General features: G+C 42.8%; 15 non-coding genes across 15 annotated transcripts; all 15 read right to left on the bottom strand.

Moving 5' to 3' along the window:
* Positions 1-373: 373 nt before the first annotated feature.
* On the bottom strand, positions 374-446 carry trnav-aac (transfer RNA valine (anticodon AAC)). The gene has a single exon. It is a non-coding gene; the product is annotated as a tRNA-Val (tRNA).
* Positions 447-1,083: 637 nt separating this feature from the next.
* trnav-aac (transfer RNA valine (anticodon AAC)) lies at positions 1,084-1,156 on the bottom strand. The gene has a single exon. It is a non-coding gene; the product is annotated as a tRNA-Val (tRNA).
* A 1,545-nt stretch (positions 1,157-2,701) lies between these two features.
* trnav-aac (transfer RNA valine (anticodon AAC)) lies at positions 2,702-2,774 on the bottom strand. Its single transcript has one exon. It is a non-coding gene; the product is annotated as a tRNA-Val (tRNA).
* Positions 2,775-8,515: 5,741 nt separating this feature from the next.
* Positions 8,516-8,588, bottom strand: trnav-aac (transfer RNA valine (anticodon AAC)). The gene has a single exon. It is a non-coding gene; the product is annotated as a tRNA-Val (tRNA).
* Positions 8,589-9,737: 1,149 nt separating this feature from the next.
* trnav-aac (transfer RNA valine (anticodon AAC)) lies at positions 9,738-9,810 on the bottom strand. Its single transcript has one exon. It is a non-coding gene; the product is annotated as a tRNA-Val (tRNA).
* A 1,149-nt stretch (positions 9,811-10,959) lies between these two features.
* Positions 10,960-11,032, bottom strand: trnav-aac (transfer RNA valine (anticodon AAC)). The gene has a single exon. It is a non-coding gene; the product is annotated as a tRNA-Val (tRNA).
* A 439-nt stretch (positions 11,033-11,471) lies between these two features.
* On the bottom strand, positions 11,472-11,544 carry trnav-aac (transfer RNA valine (anticodon AAC)). Its single transcript has one exon. It is a non-coding gene; the product is annotated as a tRNA-Val (tRNA).
* Positions 11,545-12,181: 637 nt separating this feature from the next.
* trnav-aac (transfer RNA valine (anticodon AAC)) lies at positions 12,182-12,254 on the bottom strand. The gene has a single exon. It is a non-coding gene; the product is annotated as a tRNA-Val (tRNA).
* A 1,545-nt stretch (positions 12,255-13,799) lies between these two features.
* Positions 13,800-13,872, bottom strand: trnav-aac (transfer RNA valine (anticodon AAC)). The gene has a single exon. It is a non-coding gene; the product is annotated as a tRNA-Val (tRNA).
* Positions 13,873-14,311: 439 nt separating this feature from the next.
* On the bottom strand, positions 14,312-14,384 carry trnav-aac (transfer RNA valine (anticodon AAC)). The gene has a single exon. It is a non-coding gene; the product is annotated as a tRNA-Val (tRNA).
* Positions 14,385-20,109: 5,725 nt separating this feature from the next.
* trnav-aac (transfer RNA valine (anticodon AAC)) lies at positions 20,110-20,182 on the bottom strand. Its single transcript has one exon. It is a non-coding gene; the product is annotated as a tRNA-Val (tRNA).
* A 1,149-nt stretch (positions 20,183-21,331) lies between these two features.
* trnav-aac (transfer RNA valine (anticodon AAC)) lies at positions 21,332-21,404 on the bottom strand. Its single transcript has one exon. It is a non-coding gene; the product is annotated as a tRNA-Val (tRNA).
* Positions 21,405-22,553: 1,149 nt separating this feature from the next.
* Positions 22,554-22,626, bottom strand: trnav-aac (transfer RNA valine (anticodon AAC)). Its single transcript has one exon. It is a non-coding gene; the product is annotated as a tRNA-Val (tRNA).
* Positions 22,627-23,065: 439 nt separating this feature from the next.
* trnav-aac (transfer RNA valine (anticodon AAC)) lies at positions 23,066-23,138 on the bottom strand. The gene has a single exon. It is a non-coding gene; the product is annotated as a tRNA-Val (tRNA).
* Positions 23,139-23,775: 637 nt separating this feature from the next.
* trnav-aac (transfer RNA valine (anticodon AAC)) lies at positions 23,776-23,848 on the bottom strand. The gene has a single exon. It is a non-coding gene; the product is annotated as a tRNA-Val (tRNA).
* Between the last annotated feature and the right edge of the window lie 810 nt (positions 23,849-24,658).

Below are 24,658 nucleotides of genomic sequence, written 5' to 3'. Positions count from 1 at the left end.
CATGTCAACAATGGCTAAGCAGTAGGTCTACTCTGCTTTAAGACAAAACATTCACATCCAAACACCAAATGTTGACATCATTCGATCCCTTTATAACACAAACGTCTACAAATCAACCAAGTAGCATGAGTTTTCTACGTTGGGAGACAACATGACAAAGCACTAGGTACGTTTCCACGGAGTTTCATTTTGATTGAACCGATTGCATTAGTACTGCTATCAAGGTACATGGCGATTTAGAACATTCCTGTATAGATCACATGAGACTGAGAGCTCACTTTGAGGATCTAAAGGGAAGAGCTCCCCGATAGCCTTTACACTGGCAACAAACCACTAAACAGCAGTGGTGTGTTTGTAATTCTATCAAGAAGCATGTTTCTGCCTGGTATCGAACCAGGGACCTTTCGCGTGTTAGGCGAACGTGATGACCACTACACTACAGAAACCTTGCGTGTCTGAATGGGCACATCTCTCGTGGGCGTTTCCTCATACAATCAGAGCATGGAAGTCATCATGTCAACAATGGCTAAGCAGTAGGTCTACTCTGCTTTAAGACAAAACATTCACATCCAAACACCAAATGTTGACATCATTCGATCCCTTTATAACACAAACGTCTACAAATCAACCGAGTAGCATGAGTTTTCTACGTTGGGAGACAACATGACAAAGCACTAGGTACGTTTCCACTGAGTTTCATTTTGATTGAACCGATCAACACTGGCTAAGCAGTAGGTCTACTCTGCTTTAAGACAAAACATTCACATCCAAACACCAAATGTTGACATCATTCGATCCCTTTATAACACAAACGTCTACAAATCAACCAAGTAGCATGAGTTTTCTACGTTGGGAGACAACATGACAAAGCACTAGGTACGTTTCCACTGAGTTTCATTTTGATTGAACCGATTGCATTAGTACTGCTATCAAGGTACATGGCGATTTAGAACATTGCTGTATCGATCACATGAGACTGAGAGCTCACTTTGAGGATCTAAAGGGAAGAGCTCCCCGATAGCCTTTACAATGGCAACAAACCACTAAACAGAAGTGGTGTGTTTGTAATTCTATCAAGAAGCATGTTTCTGCCTGGTATCGAACCAGGGACCTTTCGCGTGTTAGGCGAACGTGATGAACACTACACTACAGAAACCTTGCGTGTCTGAATGGGCACATCTCTCGTGGGCGTTTCCTCATACAATCAGAGCATGGAAGTCATCATGTCAACAATGGCTAAGCGGTAGGTCTATTCTGCTTTAAGACAAAACATTCACATTCAAACACCAAATGTTGACTTCATTCGATACCTTTATAACACAAACGTCTACAAATCAACCGAGTAGCATGAGTTTTCTACGTTGGGAGACAACATGACAAAGCACTAGGTACGTTTCCACTGAGTTTCATTTTGATAGAACCGATCAACACTTGCTAAGCAGTAGGTCTACTCTGCTTTAAGACAAAACATTCACATCCAAACACCAAATGTTGACATCATTCGATCCCTTTATAACACAAACGTCTACAAATCAACCGAGTAGCATGAGTTTTCTAAGTTGGGAGACAACATGACAAAGCACCAGGTAAGTTTCCACTGAGTTTCATTTTGATTGAACCGATCAACACTGGCTAAGCAGTAGGTCTACTCTGCTTTAAGACAAAACATTCACATCCAAACACCAAATGTTGACATCATTCGATCCCTTTATAACACAAACGTCTACAAATCAACCGAGTAGCATGAGTTTTCTACGTTGGGAGACAACATGACAAAGCACCAGGTAAGTTTCCACTGAGTTTCATTTTGATTGAACTGATTGCATTAGTACTGCTATCAAGGTACATGGCGATTTAGAACATTCCTGTATCGATCACATGAGACTGAGAGCTCACTTTGAGGATCTAAAGGGAAGAGCTCCCCGATAGCCTTTACACTGGCAACAAACCACTAAACAGCAGTGGTGTGTTTGTAATTCTATCAAGAAGCATGTTTCTGCGTGGTATCGAACCAGGGACCTTTCGCGTGTTAGGCGAACGTGATGACCACAACACTACAGAAACCTTGCTTGTCTGAATGGGCACATCTCTCGTGGGCGTTTCCTCATACAATCAGAGCATGGAAGTCATCATGTCAACAATGGCTAAGCGGTAGGTCTACTCTGCTTTAAGACAAAACATTCACATCCAAACACCAAATGTTGACTTCATTCGATACCTTTATAACACAAACGTCTACAAATCAACCGAGTAGCATGAGTTTTCTACGTTGGGAGACAACATGACAAAGCACCAGGTAAGTTTCCACTGAGTTTCATTTTGATTGAACCGATCAACACTGGCTAAGCAGTAGGTCTACTCTGATTTAAGACAAAACATTCACATCCAAACACCAAATGTTGACATCATTCGATCCCTTTATAACACAAACGTCTACAAATCAACCAAGTAGCATGAGTTTTCTACGTTGGGAGACAACATGACAAAGCACTAGGTACGTTTCCACTGAGTTTCATTTTGATTGAACCGATTGCATTAGTACTGCTATCAAGGTACATGGCGATTTAGAACATTCCTGTATCGATCACATGAGACTGAGAGCTCACTTTGAGGATCTAAAGGGAAGAGCTCCCCGATAGCCTTTACACTGGCAACAAACCACTAAACAGCAGTGGTGTGTTTGTAATTCTATCAAGAAGCATGTTTCTGCCTGGTATCGAAGCAGGGACCTTTCGCGTGTTAGGCGAACGTGATGACCACTACACTACAGAAACCTTACATGTCTGAATGGGCACATCTCTCGTGGGCATTTCCTCATACAATCAGAGCATGGAAGTCATCATGTCAACAATGGCTAAGCAGTAGGTCTACTCTGCTTTAAGACAAAACATTCACATCCAAACACCAAATGTTGACTTCATTCGATACCTTTATAACACAAACGTCTACAAATCAACCGAGTAGCATGAGTTTTCTACGTTGGGAGACAACATGACAAAGCACTAGGTACGTTTCCACTGAGTTTCATTTTGATTGAACCGATCAACACTGGCTAAGCAGTAGGTCTACTCTGATTTAAGACAAAACATTCAATCAATCAATCAATCAAAGTTTATTTGTATAGCGCTTTTAACAACTCAAGTTGTCGCAAAGCAGCTTTACAGGGTTTACAAGGTTAACAATACTATGGGTCCAGAACCCTAATGAGCAAGCCAAAGGCGACAGTGGCGAGGAAAAACTCCCTATGATGGTGGGGATTAGGAAGAAACCTCGGGAGAACCAAGACTCAAAAGGGAACCCATCCTCCATTGGGCGGCCCGTTAACACACAAATACACAAGTCACACATAATTCACACAATCAGACTAGGTAAAAGGTAGAATTGAAAGTTCTGGGTTTTGATATTGTCACTGTAAATGTCTGTTGATGAATGCCAGGCTTTCATTCCGTGTCGGAGCAGTGATGCTGGTATTGTAGGCTCCGACTGCAGTGTTACTCCCCAGGTGAACCCCGGTATCAGCACATCCACCGGCAGCCAGACCATCCCCCAGGTGCCTGCAGGGGCTTGTATCCAATCGTCTTGTGTAGAGCCATGCAAGAAGATAGATAATACAGACTGAGTGGACATGAATTTAAACCACCGTTGATTTAAATGTACGTAGCTCACGTGCCAGTGATCAGCATGTGGCTCCGGCAGACTAATCTATAGCAGCATAACTAAAGGGAGAGGTTCAGAGGTGACCACAGGCATGAGGGCTCACTGAGACATTGCTTTCCAGTCAAGTCATAGTCACAAATAGAGTGATGCCAAGACACAGCTGGATGACAGCATCAACATCTCAGATCACCAGAAATCTCAACGTCTGGGGGCCCCCAAGCCCCTACACCTTACAAGGGGAATTTTAGCTGAAGGCTTGACTAAACAGGTGAGTCTTAAGTCTAGATTTAAAGATTGGAACTGTGTCAGAGTCTCGGATTGGAGCTGGAAGGCTATTCCATAATTGAGGGGCTTTAAAAGAGAAAGCTCTGCCTCCGGCTGTAGTTTTACTAATTTTTGGAACTACGAGAAATCCAGCATTTTGGGAGCGCAAAGGGCGAGATGGGTTGTAGTAATCAATGAGTTCACTCAGATATTGTGGGGCAAGACCATTTAACGCCTTATAGGTTAACAGGAGAACTTTAAATTCAATGCGATATTTAATCGGCAGCCAGTGTAGTGCGGCGAGAGTGGGACTAATATGATCGAATTTCCTAGCCTTGGTTAGGACTCTAGCTGCGGCATTTTGTACAAGTTGTAGCTTCTTTATGGACTGTTTAGAGCATCCAATTAGAAGACTATTACAGTAGTCCAATCTCGATGAGACAAAAGCATGAACTAGCTTCTCTGCATCAGCTAATGAAAGTAAGTGTCTCAGCTTGGCAATATTACGTAAATGGAAAAAGGCAGCCTTAGTGACATTGCATACATGTGTGTCAAATGAAAGATCAGAATCAATAGTGACACCTAAACTTTTTGCAGTAGATTTTGGTGTTACTGAAAAACCATCTAGGGTAAGGGGAATATCAGCCCAATTGCTTCTAACAGCTTTAGGCCCAAGAACCAGTACCTCAGTCTTGTCAGAATTTAGTTTAAGAAAATTAGACGCCATCCAGTTTTTAATATCCTGGACGCAGTTCTCAATCTTGAGAGTTGTGGTGGTATCATCTGGATTAGAAGATATATACAACTGAGTATCATCTGCGTAGCAATGGAAGCTAATACCATGCCTACGAATGATAGTGCCCAGTGGTAGCATATATAATGAGAATAATATGGGGCCCAGTACAGATCCTTGTGGGACACCATACTTTACTTTAGAATGCTCAGAGCATTCGTTATTTACTAGCACAAATTGGTAACGATCTGTCAGGTAGGACCTGAACCAGGAGAGTGCTTGACCTCTTATGCCAACGAGTGTCTCCAGTCTATTAAGTAGAATATTATGATCAATGGTGTCAAAAGCAGCACTGAGGTCTAGCAGTATGAGAAACGAAATGTGTCCTTTATCAGAGGATATTAAGAGATCATTCAGTACTTTAGTTAGTGCTGTTTCAGTGCTGTGATGAGCTCTAAATCCAGACTGAAATAACTCTAAGACATGTTCTGTCTGTAAGAAGGAAGAGAGTTGTGAAGAAACTACTTTCTCTAAAATTTTGGATATGAATGACAGATTAGAAATTGGCCTATAGTTGGACAGTTCTTGGGGGTTAAGACCAGGTTTTTTAATTAGCGGCTTGATGACTGCAAGTTTAAATGAACTGGGAACGTAGCCCAGGCTCAGAGAATAATTTATTATAGTAAGCAACGGTTCTACATTGCTGTGCAGTAATTCTTTAAGTAGATGGGTTGGTACGGCATCTAGTATGCATGTGGAGGGTTTAGCAGATTTCACCAGTGAAATAAGCTCCTCACGACCAATTGGGGAGAAGGACTCTAACAGGGCATCAGAGCTGACCAGACAGCTGTCAAGGTGCATTGGCATGTTGACAGGCTCTGAGATAGCACTACTAATGTTTTCCCTAATTTTATCAATCTTATCATTAAAAAATTTCATAAAATTGTTACTGCTACACTCTAGTGGAATAAGAGAATTGTTTTGTTCATGACTCCTCGTAAGGCTGGAAACAGTTTTAAAAAGGAGTCCTGAATTGTTTTTATGTTTTTCTATTAAGGCTGATAAGTATAAGGACTTTGCCATATGGAGGGCATGCTTATATTCAATAAGGCTGCTTTTCCATGATAGTCTATACACTTCTAACTTCATATTTCGCCATTTACGTTCCAGGATCCGCGCGGCTCGTTTGAGGCTACGCGTGTGCTCATTGTACCATGGCGCTATTCTTCTCTCCGTGGCTCTCTTATATCGTAGTGGTGCAACTTTGTCTAAAGCTGTACGAAGGGAAGTCTCGACGTGCTCGGTGAAACGCTCTAGTCCTTCCGGAGCTACAAGTGGATCAGTGTTTGTCAGACCCGGTAAAATATCAGTGAGCGCGGCTATGGTGCTGGGTGTTATAGCTCGTTTAATTTGATAGCGGGGTGGCCGATGAACACAGTCAGTTAAACACAACTCGTATGTTATGAGGCTGTGGTCAGAAACAGCCTCACTCTGAGGAAGAATTGCTAAACTGGATATGTCAATACCAAATGACAAGACCAAGTCTAAAGTATGACTACAGTTATGCGTAGGACCCACCACATTCTGAGTGATACCTATTGAATCAAGAATTGCTTGAAAATGAATGCTAAAAGAGTCACACCGATTTTCAAAATGGATATTAAAATCACCCACTATAATCACCTTATCGGCTGATAGCACTACATGAGACAGGAAGTCTGAAAACTCCTGCAAGAACTCAGAGTATGAACCAGGGGGGCGGTAAATAGTAATTAACATAAACGACTGTGACACTTTGTTGCTTGTTAAATTTGAAACATTTGATACAGTGAGGATGAGGTGTTCAAAAGAATTAAACTTGAAGCCAAATTTTTGAGAAATGCCTATATCAGAGTCATATATTGTGGCGACCCCACCTCCTCGACCATTTGGACGGGGGTTATGGACATATCTATAGCCAGAGGGAGAAGCTTCATTTAGGGCCATATAGTCGTCTGGTCGGGTCCAGGTTTCCGTCAAGCAAAGCATGCATAGATCATGATCGGTAATCATTTCATTAACAAGCAATGCTTTAGATGACAGGGATCTAATATTTAGTAGTCCTAGTTTCAGATTTAAACTGCTCTCTGAGGGAGCATAGTTGAATTTAACATTGATTAAATTTTGTCTACTAACTTTACGAGAATTATTTTTTGGTACTCGAGGAACAGACACAGTTTCAATCTGGTGTGACCTAGGTGACGTCTCTTTGCAGCTCGCAGACAGTCGGATTAGCCTGTTTGTCTGCTGCCTGGCCTCGGCTCTGGTTTGTCAATCCCCATTAACTACACCTACACTACCACTATTAAGCCTAGCAGATATGCTATGAGAAATGAGAGCAGCACCCTCCCAAGAGGGGTGAATGCCGTCTCGCTTCAAAAGGCCAGGCCTGCCCTCAAAACGTGTCCAATTATCTATATAGCCCACTTTGTTATCTGAGCACCATTTAGACATCCAGCGGTGTAACGCCCATAACCTGCTGTAGGTTTCAGCGCCACGCCGAACTGGAATGGGACCAGAGCATATTACGGCATCTGACATCGTCCCCGCTAACTCGCACACCTCTTTAACATTATCCTTGGTGATCTCAGACTGTCTCAATCCCACATCATTGGTGCCGACGTGTATAACTATCTTAGAATATTTACGTTTAGCCAGCACCTTTAAATTAGCCCTGATGTCAGGCGCTCTAGCCCCCGGGATACACTTGACTATGGCCGCTGGTGTCTCTAAACTAGTCGCTACGTTCACGTGTCTGAGCTGTGAATCTCCTATCACCAGAGCTCTTTTAACAGGTCGCTCAGTCGGTGTATTACTGAGTGGGGCAAACCTGTTTGACACGGGAACCTGAGAAGGACGGTGCTCAGCCCTACGGTTATGCCGCCGAGACGTCACCCATTCGCCCCGCTGCGAGGGCTCTAATGCCGGAGCTGAGGGCTCGCTAGCTACAGCTGTGCAACCCGGGCCTGCTACGCTAGTTGCGCTAGCCGCTACGCTAGCTGCGCTAGCCGCTACGCTAGCTGCGCTAGCTGCTACAAACTTTCTAGGACTTTCTAAAGCCCGGATGCGTTCCTCTAAAAGCGAAATCTTCTCCGTCATACTAATAACTAACCTACACTTCACACAAATATAATTATTATTATCACTACTGACGGAAGAAGAGTAGCTATACATGCCACACTCAACACAAGCAACAAGGGACTCAGACATGATGAAATACTTAGCTTCGGTTAAGATGTCGAAATGTCGAAGATGTTTCCAGTCGAAGAGAGTAGTCAACTGTCTTGATAGTGGAAGCACTACCTGTAATAGTTGTCTAGGGAGGCAAAAAGTAAAGATTAGTACGTAAACAGATTATCACACTTTAGAGAAACAATCAAAATTCGCTCCGCAACAGCGTCGGCAGGAAGCAGCGTCGGCAGGAAGCAGCGTCGGCAGGAAGCAGCGTCGGCAGGAAGCAGCGTCGGCAGGAAGCAGCGTCGGCAGGAAGACACCAAATGTCACATCCAAACACCAAATGTTGACATCATTCGATCCCTTTATAACACAAACGTCTACAAATCAACCAAGTAGCATGAGTTTTCTACGTTGGGAGACAACATGACAAAGCACTAGGTACGTTTCCACTGAGTTTCATTTTGATTGAACCGATTGCATTAGTACTGCTATCAAGGTACATGGCGATTTAGAACATTCCTGTATCGATCACATGAGACTGAGAGCTCACTTTGAGGATCTAAAGGGAAGAGCTCCCCGATAGCCTTTACACTGGCAACAAACCACTAAACAGCAGTGGTGTGTTTGTAATTCTATCAAGAAGCATGTTTCTGCCTGGTATCGAAGCAGGGACCTTTCGCGTGTTAGGCGAACGTGATGACCACTACACTACAGAAACCTTACATGTCTGAATGGGCACATCTCTCGTGGGCATTTCCTCATACAATCAGAGCATGGAAGTCATCATGTCAACAATGGCTAAGCAGTAGGTCTACTCTGCTTTAAGACAAAACATTCACATCCAAACACCAAATGTTGACATCATTCGATCCCTTTATAACACAAACGTCTACAAATCAACCAAGTAGCATGAGTTTTCTACGTTGGGAGACAACATGACAAAGCACTAGGTACGTTTCCACTGAGTTTCATTTTTATTGAACCGATTGCATTAGTACTGCTATCAAGGTACATGGCGATTTAAAACATTCCTGTATCGATCACATGAGACTGAGAGCTCACTTTGAGGATCTAAAGGGAAGAGCTCCCCGATAGCCTTTACAATGGCAACAAACCACTAAACAGCAGTGGTGTGTTTGTAATTCTATCAAGAAGCATGTTTCTGCCTGGTATCGAACCAGGGACCTTACGCGTGTTAAGCGAACGTGATGAACACTACACTACAGAAACCTTGCGTGTCTGAATGGGCACATCTCCCGTGGGCGTTTCCTCATACAATCAGAGCATGGAAGTCATCATGTCAACAATGGCTAAGCGGTAGGTCTACTCTGCTTTAAGACAAAACATTCACATCCAAACACCAAATGTTGACTTCATTCGATACCTTTATAACACAAACGTCTACAAATCAACCGAGTAGCATGAGTTTTCTACGTTGGGAGACAACATGACAAAGCACCAGGTAAGTTTCCACTGAGTTTCATTTTGATTGAACCGATCAACACTGGCTAAGCAGTAGGTCTACTCTGATTTAAGACAAAACATTCACATCCAAACACCAAATGTTGACATCATTCGATCCCTTTATAACACAAACGTCTACAAATCAACCGAGTAGCATGAGTTTTCTACGTTGGGAGACAACATGACAAAGCACTAGGTACGTTTCCACTGAGTTTCATTTTGATTGAACCGATTGCATTAGTACTGCTATCAAGGTACATGGCGATTTAGAACATTCCTGTATCGATCACATGAGACTGAGAGCTCACTTTGAGGATCTAAAGGGAAGAGCTCCCCGATAGCCTTTACAATGGCAACAAACCACTAAACAGCAGTGGTGTGTTTGTAATTCTATCAAGAAGCATGTTTCTGCCTGGTATCGAACCAGGGACCTTTCGCGTGTTAGGCGAACGTGATGACCACTACACTACAGAAACCTTGCGTGTCTGAATGGGCACATCTCTCGTGGGCGTTTCCTCATACAATCAGAGCATGGAAGTCATCATGTCAACAATGGCTAAGCAGTAGGTCTACTCTGCTTTAAGACAAAACATTCACATCCAAACACCAAATGTTGACATCATTCGATCCCTTTATAACACAAACGTCTACAAATCAACCAAGTAGCATGAGTTTTCTACGTTGGGAGACAACATGACAAAGCACTAGGTACGTTTCCACTGAGTTTCATTTTTATTGAACCGATTGCATTAGTACTGCTATCAAGGTACATGGCGATTTAAAACATTCCTGTATCGATCACATGAGACTGAGAGCTCACTTTGAGGATCTAAAGGGAAGAGCTCCCCGATAGCCTTTACAATGGCAACAAACCACTAAACAGCAGTGGTGTGTTTGTAATTCTATCAAGAAGCATGTTTCTGCCTGGTATCGAACCAGGGACCTTACGCGTGTTAAGCGAACGTGATGAACACTACACTACAGAAACCTTGCGTGTCTGAATGGGCACATCTCCCGTGGGCGTTTCCTCATACAATCAGAGCATGGAAGTCATCATGTCAACAATGGCTAAGCGGTAGGTCTACTCTGCTTTAAGACAAAACATTCACATCCAAACACCAAATGTTGACTTCATTCGATACCTTTATAACACAAACGTCTACAAATCAACCGAGTAGCATGAGTTTTCTACGTTGGGAGACAACATGACAAAGCACCAGGTAAGTTTCCACTGAGTTTCATTTTGATTGAACCGATCAACACTGGCTAAGCAGTAGGTCTACTCTGATTTAAGACAAAACATTCACATCCAAACACCAAATGTTGACATCATTCGATCCCTTTATAACACAAACGTCTACAAATCAACCGAGTAGCATGAGTTTTCTACGTTGGGAGACAACATGACAAAGCACTAGGTACGTTTCCACAGAGTTTCATTTTGATTGAACCGATTGCATTAGTACTGCTATCAAGGTACATGGCGATTTAGAACATTCCTGAATATATCACATGAGACTGAGAGCTCACTTTGAGGATCTAAAGGGAAGAGCTCCCCGATAGCCTTTACACTGGCAACAAACCACTAAACAGCAGTGGTGTGTTTGTAATTCTATCAAGAAGCATGTTTCTGCCTGGTATCGAAGCAGGGACCTTTCGCGTGTTAGGCGAACGTGATGACCACTACACTACAGAAACCTTACATGTCTGAATGGGCACATCTCTCGTGGGCGTTTCCTCATACAATCAGAGCATGGAAGTCATCATGTCAACAATGGCTAAGCAGTAGGTCTACTCTGCTTTAAGACAAAACATTCACATCCAAACACCAAATGTTGACATCATTCGATCCCTTTATAACACAAACGTCTACAAATCAACCAAGTAGCATGAGTTTTCTACGTTGGGAGACAACATGACAAAGCACTAGGTACGTTTCCACAGAGTTTCATTTTGATTGAACCGATTGCATTAGTACTGCTATCAAGGTACATGGCGATTTAGAACATTCCTGTATAGATCACATGAGACTGAGAGCTCACTTTGAGGATCTAAAGGGAAGAGCTCCCCGATAGCCTTTACACTGGCAACAAACCACTAAACAGCAGTGGTGTGTTTGTAATTCTATCAAGAAGCATGTTTCTGCCTGGTATCGAACCAGGGACCTTTCGCGTGTTAGGCGAACGTGATGACCACTACACTACAGAAACCTTGCGTGTCTGAATGGGCACATCTCTCGTGGGCGTTTCCTCATACAATCAGAGCATGGAAGTCATCATGTCAACAATGGCTAAGCAGTAGGTCTACTCTGCTTTAAGACAAAACATTCACATCCAAACACCAAATGTTGACATCATTCGATCCCTTTATAACACAAACGTCTACAAATCAACCGAGTAGCATGAGTTTTCTACGTTGGGAGACAACATGACAAAGCACTAGGTACGTTTCCACTGAGTTTCATTTTGATTGAACCGATCAACACTGGCTAAGCAGTAGGTCTACTCTGCTTTAAGACAAAACATTCACATCCAAACACCAAATGTTGACATCATTCGATCCCTTTATAACACAAACGTCTACAAATCAACCAAGTAGCATGAGTTTTCTACGTTGGGAGACAACATGATAAAGCACTAGGTACGTTTCCACTGAGTTTCATTTTGATTGAACCGATTGCATTAGTACTGCTATCAAGGTACATGGCGATTTAGAACATTGCTGTATCGATCACATGAGACTGAGAGCTCACTTTGAGGATCTAAAGGGAAGAGCTCCCCGATAGCCTTTACAATGGCAACAAACCACTAAACAGAAGTGGTGTGTTTGTAATTCTATCAAGAAGCATGTTTCTGCCTGGTATCGAACCAGGGACCTTTCGCGTGTTAGGCGAACGTGATGAACACTACACTACAGAAACCTTGCGTGTCTGAATGGGCACATCTCTCGTGGGCGTTTCCTCATACAATCAGAGCATGGAAGTCATCATGTCAACAATGGCTAAGCGGTAGGTCTATTCTGCTTTAAGACAAAACATTCACATTCAAACACCAAATGTTGACTTCATTCGATACCTTTATAACACAAACGTCTACAAATCAACCGAGTAGCATGAGTTTTCTACGTTGGGAGACAACATGACAAAGCACTAGGTACGTTTCCACTGAGTTTCATTTTGATTGAACCGATCAACACTTGCTAAGCAGTAGGTCTACTCTGCTTTAAGACAAAACATTCACATCCAAACACCAAATGTTGACATCATTCGATCCCTTTATAACACAAACGTCTACAAATCAACCGAGTAGCATGAGTTTTCTAAGTTGGGAGACAACATGACAAAGCACCAGGTAAGTTTCCACTGAGTTTCATTTTGATTGAACCGATCAACACTGGCTAAGCAGTAGGTCTACTCTGCTTTAAGACAAAACATTCACATCCAAACACCAAATGTTGACATCATTCGATCCCTTTATAACACAAACGTCTACAAATCAACCGAGTAGCATGAGTTTTCTACGTTGGGAGACAACATGACAAAGCACCAGGTAAGTTTCCACTGAGTTTCATTTTGATTGAACTGATTGCATTAGTACTGCTATCAAGGTACATGGCGATTTAGAACATTCCTGTATCGATCACATGAGACTGAGAGCTCACTTTGAGGATCTAAAGGGAAGAGCTCCCCGATAGCCTTTACACTGGCAACAAACCACTAAACAGCAGTGGTGTGTTTGTAATTCTATCAAGAAGCATGTTTCTGCGTGGTATCGAACCAGGGACCTTTCGCGTGTTAGGCGAACGTGATGACCACAACACTACAGAAACCTTGCTTGTCTGAATGGGCACATCTCTCGTGGGCGTTTCCTCATACAATCAGAGCATGGAAGTCATCATGTCAACAATGGCTAAGCGGTAGGTCTACTCTGCTTTAAGACAAAACATTCACATCCAAACACCAAATGTTGACTTCATTCGATACCTTTATAACACAAACGTCTACAAATCAACCGAGTAGCATGAGTTTTCTACGTTGGGAGACAACATGACAAAGCACCAGGTAAGTTTCCACTGAGTTTCATTTTGATTGAACCGATCAACACTGGCTAAGCAGTAGGTCTACTCTGATTTAAGACAAAACATTCACATCCAAACACCAAATGTTGACATCATTCGATCCCTTTATAACACAAACGTCTACAAATCAACCAAGTAGCATGAGTTTTCTACGTTGGGAGACAACATGACAAAGCACTAGGTACGTTTCCACTGAGTTTCATTTTGATTGAACCGATTGCATTAGTACTGCTATCAAGGTACATGGCGATTTAGAACATTCCTGTATCGATCACATGAGACTGAGAGCTCACTTTGAGGATCTAAAGGGAAGAGCTCCCCGATAGCCTTTACACTGGCAACAAACCACTAAACAGCAGTGGTGTGTTTGTAATTCTATCAAGAAGCATGTTTCTGCCTGGTATCGAAGCAGGGACCTTTCGCGTGTTAGGCGAACGTGATGACCACTACACTACAGAAACCTTACATGTCTGAATGGGCACATCTCTCGTGGGCATTTCCTCATACAATCAGAGCATGGAAGTCATCATGTCAACAATGGCTAAGCAGTAGGTCTACTCTGCTTTAAGACAAAACATTCACATCCAAACACCAAATGTTGACTTCATTCGATACCTTTATAACACAAACGTCTACAAATCAACCGAGTAGCATGAGTTTTCTACGTTGGGAGACAACATGACAAAGCACTAGGTACGTTTCCACTGAGTTTCATTTTTATTGAACCGATTGCATTAGTACTGCTATCAAGGTACATGGCGATTTAGAACATTCCTGTATCGATCACATGAGACTGAGAGCTCACTTTGAGGATCTAAAGGGAAGAGCTCCCCGATAGCCTTTACAATGGCAACAAACCACTAAACAGCAGTGGTGTGTTTGTAATTCTATCAAGAAGCATGTTTCTGCCTGGTATCGAACCAGGGACCCTTCGCGTGTTAGGCGAACGTGATGACCACTACACTACAGAAACCTTGCGTGTCTGAATGGGCACATCTCTCGTGGGCGTTTCCTCATACAATCAGAGCATGGAAGTCATCATGTCAACAATGGCTAAGCAGTAGGTCTACTCTGCTTTAAGACAAAACATTCACATCCAAACACCAAATGTTGACATCATTCGATCCCTTTATAACACAAACGTCTACAAATCAACCGAGTAGCATGAGTTTTCTACGTTGGGAGACAACATGACAAAGCACCAGGTAAGTTTCCACTGAGTTTCATTTTGATTGAACCGATCAACACTGGCTAAGCAGTAGGTCTACTCTGATTTAAGACAAAACATTCAATCAATCAATCAATCAAAGTTTATTTGTATAGCGCTTTTAACAACTCAAGTTGTCGCAAAGCAGCTTTACAGGGTTTACAAGGTTAACAATACTATGGGTCCAGAACCCTAATGAGCAAGCCAAAGGCGACAGTGGCGAGGAAAAACTCCCTATGATGGTGGGGATTAGGAAGAAACCTCGGGAGAACCAAGACTCAAAAGGGAACCCATCCTCCATTGGGCGGCCCGTTAACACACAAATACACAAGTCACACATAATTCACACAATCAGACTAGGTAAAAGGTAGAATTGAAAGTTCTGGGTTTTGATATTGTCACTGTAAATGTCTGTTGATGAATGCCAGGCTTTCATTCCGTGTCGGAGCAGTGATGCTGGTATTGTAGGCTCCGACTGCAGTGTTACTCCCCAGGTGAACCCCGGTATCAGCACATCCACCGGCAGCCAGACCATCCCCCAGGTGCCTGCAGGGGCTTGTATCCAATCGTCTTGTGTAGAGCCATGCAAGAAGATAGATAATACAGACTGAGTGGACATGAATTTAAACCACCGTTGATTTAAATGTACGTAGCTCACGTGCCAGTGATCAGCATGTGGCTCCGGCAGACTAATCTATAGCAGCATAACTAAAGGGAGAGGTTCAGAGGTGACCACAGGCATGAGGGCTCACTGAGACATTGCTTTCCAGTCAAGTCATAGTCACAAATAGAGTGATGCCAAGACACAGCTGGATGACAGCATCAACATCTCAGATCACCAGAAATCTCAACGTCTGGGGGCCCCCAAGCCCCTACACCTTACAAGGGGAATTTTAGCTGAAGGCTTGACTAAACAGGTGAGTCTTAAGTCTAGATTTAAAGATTGGAACTGTGTCAGAGTCTCGGATTGGAGCTGGAAGGCTATTCCATAATTGAGGGGCTTTAAAAGAGAAAGCTCTGCCTCCGGCTGTAGTTTTACTAATTTTTGGAACTACGAGAAATCCAGCATTTTGGGAGCGCAAAGGGCGAGATGGGTTGTAGTAATCAATGAGTTCACTCAGATATTGTGGGGCAAGACCATTTAACGCCTTATAGGTTAACAGGAGAACTTTAAATTCAATGCGATATTTAATCGGCAGCCAGTGTAGTGCGGCGAGAGTGGGACTAATATGATCGAATTTCCTAGCCTTGGTTAGGACTCTAGCTGCGGCATTTTGTACAAGTTGTAGCTTCTTTATGGACTGTTTAGAGCATCCAATTAGAAGACTATTACAGTAGTCCAATCTCGATGAGACAAAAGCATGAACTAGCTTCTCTGCATCAGCTAATGAAAGTAAGTGTCTCAGCTTGGCAATATTACGTAAATGGAAAAAGGCAGCCTTAGTGACATTGCATACATGTGTGTCAAATGAAAGATCAGAATCAATAGTGACACCTAAACTTTTTGCAGTAGATTTTGGTGTTACTGAAAAACCATCTAGGGTAAGGGGAATATCAGCCCAATTGCTTCTAACAGCTTTAGGCCCAAGAACCAGTACCTCAGTCTTGTCAGAATTTAGTTTAAGAAAATTAGACGCCATCCAGTTTTTAATATCCTGGACGCAGTTCTCAATCTTGAGAGTTGTGGTGGTATCATCTGGATTAGAAGATATATACAACTGAGTATCATCTGCGTAGCAATGGAAGCTAATACCATGCCTACGAATGATAGTGCCCAGTGGTAGCATATATAATGAGAATAATATGGGGCCCAGTACAGATCCTTGTGGGACACCATACTTTACTTTAGAATGCTCAGAGCATTCGTTATTTACTAGCACAAATTGGTAACGATCTGTCAGGTAGGACCTGAACCAGGAGAGTGCTTGACCTCTTATGCCAACGAGTGTCTCCAGTCTATTAAGTAGAATATTATGATCAATGGTGTCAAAAGCAGCACTGAGGTCTAGCAGTATGAGAAACGAAATGTGTCCTTTATCAGAGGATATTAAGAGATCATTCAGTACTTTAGTTAGTGCTGTTTCAGTGCTGTGATGAGCTCTAAATCCAGACTGAAATAACTCTAAGACATGTTCTGTCTGTAAGAAGGAAGAGAGTTGTGAAGAAACTACTTTCTCTAAAATTTTGGATATGAATGACAGATTAGAAATTGGCCTATAGTTGGACAGTTCTTGGGGGTTAAGACCAGGTTTTTTAATTAGCGGCTTGATGACTGCAAGTTTAAATGAACTGGGAACGTAGCCCAGGCTCAGAGAATAATTTATTATAGTAAGCAACGGTTCTACATTGCTGTGCAGTAATTCTTTAAGTAGATGGGTTGGTACGGCATCTAGTATGCATGTGGAGGGTTTAGCAGATTTCACCAGTGAAATAAGCTCCTCACGACCAATTGGGGAGAAGGACTCTAACAGGGCATCAGAGCTGACCAGACAGCTGTCAAGGTGCATTGGCATGTTGACAGGCTCTGAGATAGCACTACTAATGTTTTCCCTAATTTTATCAATCTTATCATTAAAAAATTTCATAAAATTGTTACTGCTACACTCTAGTGGAATAAGAGAATTGTTTTGTTCATGACTCCTCGTAAGGCTGGAAACAGTTTTAAAAAGGAGTCCTGAATTGTTTTTATGTTTTTCTATTAAGGCTGATAAGTATAAGGACTTTGCCATATGGAGGGCATGCTTATATTCAATAAGGCTGCTTTTCCATGATAGTCTATACACTTCTAACTTCATATTTCGCCATTTACGTTCCAGGATCCGCGCGGCTCGTTTGAGGCTACGCGTGTGCTCATTGTACCATGGCGCTATTCTTCTCTCCGTGGCTCTCTTATATCGTAGTGGTGCAACTTTGTCTAAAGCTGTACGAAGGGAAGTCTCGACGTGCTCGGTGAAACGCTCTAGTCCTTCCGGAGCTACAAGTGGATCAGTGTTTGTCAGACCCGGTAAAATATCAGTGAGCGCGGCTATGGTGCTGGGTGTTATAGCTCGTTTAATTTGATAGCGGGGTGGCCGATGAACACAGTCAGTTAAACACAACTCGTATGTTATGAGGCTGTGGTCAGAAACAGCCTCACTCTGAGGAAGAATTGCTAAACTGGATATGTCAATACCAAATGACAAGACCAAGTCTAAAGTATGACTACAGTTATGCGTAGGACCCACCACATTCTGAGTGATACCTATTGAATCAAGAATTGCTTGAAAATGAATGCTAAAAGAGTCACACCGATTTTCAAAATGGATATTAAAATCACCCACTATAATCACCTTATCGGCTGATAGCACTACATGAGACAGGAAGTCTGAAAACTCCTGCAAGAACTCAGAGTATGAACCAGGGGGGCGGTAAATAGTAATTAACATAAACGACTGTGACACTTTGTTGCTTGTTAAATTTGAAACATTTGATACAGTGAGGATGAGGTGTTCAAAAGAATTAAACTTGAAGCCAAATTTTTGAGAAATGCCTATATCAGAGTCATATATTGTGGCGACCCCACCTCCTCGACCATTTGGACGGGGGTTATGGACATATCTATAGCCAGAGGGAGAAGCTTCATTTAGGGCCATATAGTCGTCTGGTCGGGTCCAGGTTTCCGTCAAGCAAAGCATGCATAGATCATGATCGGTAATCATTTCATTAACAAGCAATGCTTTAGATGACAGGGATCTAATATTTAGTAGTCCTAGTTTCAGATTTAAACTGCTCTCTGAGGGAGCATAGTTGAATTTAACATTGATTAAATTTTGTCTACTAACTTTACGAGAATTATTTTTTGGTACTCGAGGAACAGACACAGTTTCAATCTGGTGTGACCTAGGTGACGTCTCTTTGCAGCTCGCAGACAGTCGGATTAGCCTGTTTGTCTGCTGCCTGGCCTCGGCTCTGGTTTGTCAATCCCCATTAACTACACCTACACTACCACTATTAAGCCTAGCAGATATGCTATGAGAAATGAGAGCAGCACCCTCCCAAGAGGGGTGAATGCCGTCTCGCTTCAAAAGGCCAGGCCTGCCCTCAAAACGTGTCCAATTATCTATATAGCCCACTTTGTTATCTGAGCACCATTTAGACATCCAGCGGTGTAACGCCCATAACCTGCTGTAGGTTTCAGCGCCACGCCGAACTGGAATGGGACCAGAGCATATTACGGCATCTGACATCGTCCCCGCTAACTCGCACACCTCTTTAACATTATCCTTGGTGATCTCAGACTGTCTCAATCCCACATCATTGGTGCCGACGTGTATAACTATCTTAGAATATTTACGTTTAGCCAGCACCTTTAAATTAGCCCTGATGTCAGGCGCTCTAGCCCCCGGGATACACTTGACTATGGCCGCTGGTGTCTCTAAACTAGTCGCTACGTTCACGTGTCTGAGCTGTGAATCTCCTATCACCAGAGCTCTTTTAACAGGTCGCTCAGTCGGTGTATTACTGAGTGGGGCAAACCTGTTTGACACGGGAACCTGAGAAGGACGGTGCTCAGCCCTACGGTTATGCCGCCGAGACGTCACCCATTCGCCCCGCTGCGAGGGCTCTAATGCCGGAGCTGAGGGCTCGCTAGCTACAGCTGTGCAACCCGGGCCTGCTACGCTAGTTGCGCTAGCCGCTACGCTAGCTGCGCTAGCCGCTACGCTAGCTGCGCTAGCTGCTACAAACTTTCTAGGACTTTCTAAAGCCCGGATGCGTTCCTCTAAAAGCGAAATCTTCTCCGTCATACTAATAACTAACCTACACTTCACACAAATATAATTATTATTATCACTACTGACGGAAGAAGAGTAGCTATACATGCCACACTCAACACAAGCAACAAGGGACTCAGACATGATGAAATACTTAGCTTCGGTTAAGATGTCGAAATGTCGAAGATGTTTCCAGTCGAAGAGAGTAGTCAACTGTCTTGATAGTGGAAGCACTACCTGTAATAGTTGTCTAGGGAGGCAAAAAGTAAAGATTAGTACGTAAACAGATTATCACACTTTAGAGAAACAATCAAAATTCGCTCCGCAACAGCGTCGGCAGGAAGCAGCGTCGGCAGGAAGCAGCGTCGGCAGGAAGCAGCGTCGGCAGGAAGCAGCGTCGGCAGGAAGACACCAAATGTCACATCCAAACACCAAATGTTGACATCATTCGATCCCTTTATAACACAAACGTCTACAAATCAACCAAGTAGCATGAGTTTTCTACGTTGGGAGACAACATGACAAAGCACTAGGTACGTTTCCACTGAGTTTCATTTTGATTGAACCGATTGCATTAGTACTGCTATCAAGGTACATGGCGATTTAGAACATTCCTGTATCGATCACATGAGACTGAGAGCTCACTTTGAGGATCTAAAGGGAAGAGCTCCCCGATAGCCTTTACACTGGCAACAAACCACTAAACAGCAGTGGTGTGTTTGTAATTCTATCAAGAAGCATGTTTCTGCCTGGTATCGAAGCAGGGACCTTTCGCGTGTTAGGCGAACGTGATGACCACTACACTACAGAAACCTTACATGTCTGAATGGGCACATCTCTCGTGGGCATTTCCTCATACAATCAGAGCATGGAAGTCATCATGTCAACAATGGCTAAGCAGTAGGTCTACTCTGCTTTAAGACAAAACATTCACATCCAAACACCAAATGTTGACATCATTCGATCCCTTTATAACACAAACGTCTACAAATCAACCAAGTAGCATGAGTTTTCTACGTTGGGAGACAACATGACAAAGCACTAGGTACGTTTCCACTGAGTTTCATTTTTATTGAACCGATTGCATTAGTACTGCTATCAAGGTACATGGCGATTTAAAACATTCCTGTATCGATCACATGAGACTGAGAGCTCACTTTGAGGATCTAAAGGGAAGAGCTCCCCGATAGCCTTTACAATGGCAACAAACCACTAAACAGCAGTGGTGTGTTTGTAATTCTATCAAGAAGCATGTTTCTGCCTGGTATCGAACCAGGGACCTTACGCGTGTTAAGCGAACGTGATGAACACTACACTACAGAAACCTTGCGTGTCTGAATGGGCACATCTCCCGTGGGCGTTTCCTCATACAATCAGAGCATGGAAGTCATCATGTCAACAATGGCTAAGCGGTAGGTCTACTCTGCTTTAAGACAAAACATTCACATCCAAACACCAAATGTTGACTTCATTCGATACCTTTATAACACAAACGTCTACAAATCAACCGAGTAGCATGAGTTTTCTACGTTGGGAGACAACATGACAAAGCACCAGGTAAGTTTCCACTGAGTTTCATTTTGATTGAACCGATCAACACTGGCTAAGCAGTAGGTCTACTCTGATTTAAGACAAAACATTCACATCCAAACACCAAATGTTGACATCATTCGATCCCTTTATAACACAAACGTCTACAAATCAACCGAGTAGCATGAGTTTTCTACGTTGGGAGACAACATGACAAAGCACTAGGTACGTTTCCACTGAGTTTCATTTTGATTGAACCGATTGCATTAGTACTGCTATCAAGGTACATGGCGATTTAGAACATTCCTGTATCGATCACATGAGACTGAGAGCTCACTTTGAGGATCTAAAGGGAAGAGCTCCCCGATAGCCTTTACAATGGCAACAAACCACTAAACAGCAGTGGTGTGTTTGTAATTCTATCAAGAATCATGTTTCTGCCTGGTATCGAACCAGGGACCTTTCGCGTGTTAGGCGAACGTGATGACCACTACACTACAGAAACCTTGCGTGTCTGAATGGGCACATCTCTCGTGGGCGTTTCCTCATACAATCAGAGCATGGAAGTCATCATGTCAACAATGGCTAAGCAGTAGGTCTACTCTGCTTTAAGACAAAACATTCACATCCAAACACCAAATGTTGACATCATTCGATCCCTTTATAACACAAACGTCTACAAATCAACCAAGTAGCATGAGTTTTCTACGTTGGGAGACAACATGACAAAGCACTAGGTACGTTTCCACTGAGTTTCATTTTTATTGAACCGATTGCATTAGTACTGCTATCAAGGTACATGGCGATTTAAAACATTCCTGTATCGATCACATGAGACTGAGAGCTCACTTTGAGGATCTAAAGGGAAGAGCTCCCCGATAGCCTTTACAATGGCAACAAACCACTAAACAGCAGTGGTGTGTTTGTAATTCTATCAAGAAGCATGTTTCTGCCTGGTATCGAACCAGGGACCTTACGCGTGTTAAGCGAACGTGATGAACACTACACTACAGAAACCTTGCGTGTCTGAATGGGCACATCTCCCGTGGGCGTTTCCTCATACAATCAGAGCATGGAAGTCATCATGTCAACAATGGCTAAGCGGTAGGTCTACTCTGCTTTAAGACAAAACATTCACATCCAAACACCAAATGTTGACTTCATTCGATACCTTTATAACACAAACGTCTACAAATCAACCGAGTAGCATGAGTTTTCTACGTTGGGAGACAACATGACAAAGCACCAGGTAAGTTTCCACTGAGTTTCATTTTGATTGAACCGATCAACACTGGCTAAGCAGTAGGTCTACTCTGATTTAAGACAAAACATTCACATCCAAACACCAAATGTTGACATCATTCGATCCCTTTATAACACAAACGTCTACAAATCAACCGAGTAGCATGAGTTTTCTACGTTGGGAGACAACATGACAAAGCACTAGGTACGTTTCCACAGAGTTTCATTTTGATTGAACCGATTGCATTAGTACTGCTATCAAGGTACATGGCGATTTAGAACATTCCTGAATATATCACATGAGACTGAGAGCTCACTTTGAGGATCTAAAGGGAAGAGCTCCCCGATAGCCTTTACACTGGCAACAAACCACTAAACAGCAGTGGTGTGTTTGTAATTCTATCAAGAAGCATGTTTCTGCCTGGTATCGAAGCAGGGACCTTTCGCGTGTTAGGCGAACGTGATGACCACTACACTACAGAAACCTTACATGTCTGAATGGGCACATCTCTCGTGGGCGTTTCCTCATACAATCAGAGCATGGAAGTCATCATGTCAACAATGGCTAAGCAGTAGGTCTACTCTGCTTTAAGACAAAACATTCACATCCAAACACCAAATGTTGACATCATTCGATCCCTTTATAACACAAACGTCTACAAATCAACCAAGTAGCATGAGTTTTCTACGTTGGGAGACAACATGACAAAGCACTAGGTACGTTTCCACAGAGTTTCATTTTGATTGAACCGATTGCATTAGTACTGCTATCAAGGTACATGGCGATTTAGAACATTCCTGTATAGATCACATGAGACTGAGAGCTCACTTTGAGGATCTAAAGGGAAGAGCTCCCCGATAGCCTTTACACTGGCAACAAACCACTAAACAGCAGTGGTGTGTTTGTAATTCTATCAAGAAGCATGTTTCTGCCTGGTATCGAACCAGGGACCTTTCGCGTGTTAGGCGAACGTGATGACCACTACACTACAGAAACCTTGCGTGTCTGAATGGGCACATCTCTCGTGGGCGTTTCCTCATACAATCAGAGCATGGAAGTCATCATGTCAACAATGGCTAAGCAGTAGGTCTACTCTGCTTTAAGACAAAACATTCACATCCAAACACCAAATGTTGACATCATTCGATCCCTTTATAACACAAACGTCTACAAATCAACCGAGTAGCATGAGTTTTCTACGTTGGGAGACAACATGACAAAGCACTAGGTACGTTTCCACTGAGTTTCATTTTGATTGAACCGATCAACACTGGCTAAGCAGTAGGTCTACTCTGCTTTAAGACAAAACATTCACATCCAAACACCAAATGTTGACATCATTCGATCCCTTTATAACACAAACGTCTACAAATCAACCAAGTAGCATGAGTTTTCTACGTTGGGAGACAACATGACAAAGCACTAGGTACGTTTCCACTGAGTTTCATTTTGATTGAACCGATTGCATTAGTACTGCTATCAAGGTACATGGCGATTTAGAACATTGCTGTATCGATCACATGAGACTGAGAGCTCACTTTGAGGATCTAAAGGGAAGAGCTCCCCGATAGCCTTTACAATGGCAACAAACCACTAAACAGAAGTGGTGTGTTTGTAATTCTATCAAGAAGCATGTTTCTGCCTGGTATCGAACCAGGGACCTTTCGCGTGTTAGGCGAACGTGATGAACACTACACTACAGAAACCTTGCGTGTCTGAATGGGCACATCTCTCGTGGGCGTTTCCTCATACAATCAGAGCATGGAAGTCATCATGTCAACAATGGCTAAGCGGTAGGTCTATTCTGCTTTAAGACAAAACATTCACATTCAAACACCAAATGTTGACTTCATTCGATACCTTTATAACACAAACGTCTACAAATCAACCGAGTAGCATGAGTTTTCTACGTTGGGAGACAACATGACAAAGCACTAGGTACGTTTCCACTGAGTTTCATTTTGATTGAACCGATCAACACTTGCTAAGCAGTAGGTCTACTCTGCTTTAAGACAAAACATTCACATCCAAACACCAAATGTTGACATCATTCGATCCCTTTATAACACAAACGTCTACAAATCAACCGAGTAGCATGAGTTTTCTAAGTTGGGAGACAACATGACAAAGCACCAGGTAAGTTTCCACTGAGTTTCATTTTGATTGAACCGATCAACACTGGCTAAGCAGTAGGTCTACTCTGCTTTAAGACAAAACATTCACATCCAAACACCAAATGTTGACATCATTCGATCCCTTTATAACACAAACGTCTACAAATCAACCGAGTAGCATGAGTTTTCTACGTTGGGAGACAACATGACAAAGCACCAGGTAAGTTTCCACTGAGTTTCATTTTGATTGAACTGATTGCATTAGTACTGCTATCAAGGTACATGGCGATTTAGAACATTCCTGTATCGATCACATGAGACTGAGAGCTCACTTTGAGGATCTAAAGGGAAGAGCTCCCCGATAGCCTTTACACTGGCAACAAACCACTAAACAGCAGTGGT

Source organism: Brachyhypopomus gauderio, unplaced genomic scaffold (assembly GCF_052324685.1).
Source record: "Brachyhypopomus gauderio isolate BG-103 unplaced genomic scaffold, BGAUD_0.2 sc51, whole genome shotgun sequence".
Lineage (NCBI taxonomy): Eukaryota > Metazoa > Chordata > Actinopteri > Gymnotiformes > Hypopomidae > Brachyhypopomus > Brachyhypopomus gauderio.
The sequence above is the reverse complement of the archived record's forward strand: the minus strand, read 5'-3'. Positions and strand labels throughout refer to the sequence as shown.